The following is a 1,291-nucleotide window of genomic DNA, read 5'->3' as shown; positions in this document are numbered from 1 at the left end:
TCCATTCGCCCACGCCTCTTACCGGCTCATACACAGCATCTTTGAAGCCACGACCAATACACCTCTATTAAATAATGAATTTGGAGAGCACCTTGTCTGCTCGTTGATCCGACACATTGTCTGTAGGCGGTGGGTGGGTTGAGTAGTGACTGCGTCCGCCTCGCTGCCTTCCACACTCCCAAGTAAAAGTTTAAGTTAAGATGTTAGGTAGCTCTAGGTGAGGACCTTCTTATGAGCAATTTATAATCTTAATGTGATGCAGCATGAAACACAAAACTACTGTATTTGCCGCATATGTTCAACGTTCTTTTTAATAAAGGCCTTCCGAAAGAATCAGTAGGGCTTAGAAATGTAAAGTTTAGTGTGACCCAGAGTCCATAAAAGACAGCTTGAGAACTGGTGACCATCAGCAAGTCGCGTTGTCCCCTCAGGAGGAGGAGATAGTAAACACCTCATGTTAAAGCAATCAGCTGGGGAGATACAGTGCACTCTGTAAGCCCTCCTTGAAGCCTCTGGATGGACTCTGGGGCGCAGCAGAGGGCAGCCGCACACACACCCTCGGTGTCCCGAGGGAAGCCCCCGCTCGCGCTCCGATCTGATGAGTGGCAGCACTTTTAGATTGCCGGTGACTGGAGGGATCACACTGAAATTGCTGATCGTTGTTGGGGAAAAAAAATGGCAAAAATGCAGCGCGTGTGTTGATTTAATGGGATCCCTCAAGGGTCTGTGCTTCACGCTTTACCCCATTTACGGGTCCCTGGCGGTATCACCCCACAGCCAACAGCAGATTTACTCAGAGTGTGTGTGTGTGTGTGTGTGTGTGCGCCCTCAGGTCTAAGTGTTGTCTCCATCCTTGGTCGTCTGTATGCACTGCACACTCCTGCAGACGTCTGTCTCGTGTGTGGATTCAGACTGGCCTATTAGGGGAGTTTTCTCTGCTAATCGGCATTTATCAGGACCTGGATTATGTGATTAAGGAGATGTGATGGAGAAATTGATTGGAAGGCCACCTTGACAGATGTTTTACTCAGGAATTCACTTTAGGCGGTTCAGCTGTGAGGGTTGCCAGGCTACAGGGGGACGACCTGTGAATGAGTCAAATCGGTTGGGCTTCAGTGTTATTCTACCCGCATTCTCTATTGCATTTTCTAATAACTAACTAAGTTGTACGTCTGAACTATTCACCATTTCTGTCTCTGTGTTACAACCACCATGAATACTTGTGGTTCCTGTGGATACAACGACGGTCACAGTCGTTTAGTGTGCAGCGGTTTCACAAATCATGTTTTGC

Source organism: Anarhichas minor, unplaced genomic scaffold, assembly GCF_050575085.1.
Source record: "Anarhichas minor isolate MPS153535 unplaced genomic scaffold, ASM5057508v1 ptg000020l, whole genome shotgun sequence".
NCBI classification, from domain to species: Eukaryota; Metazoa; Chordata; class Actinopteri; order Perciformes; family Anarhichadidae; genus Anarhichas; species Anarhichas minor.
Note: the sequence above shows the minus strand (reverse complement) of the source record.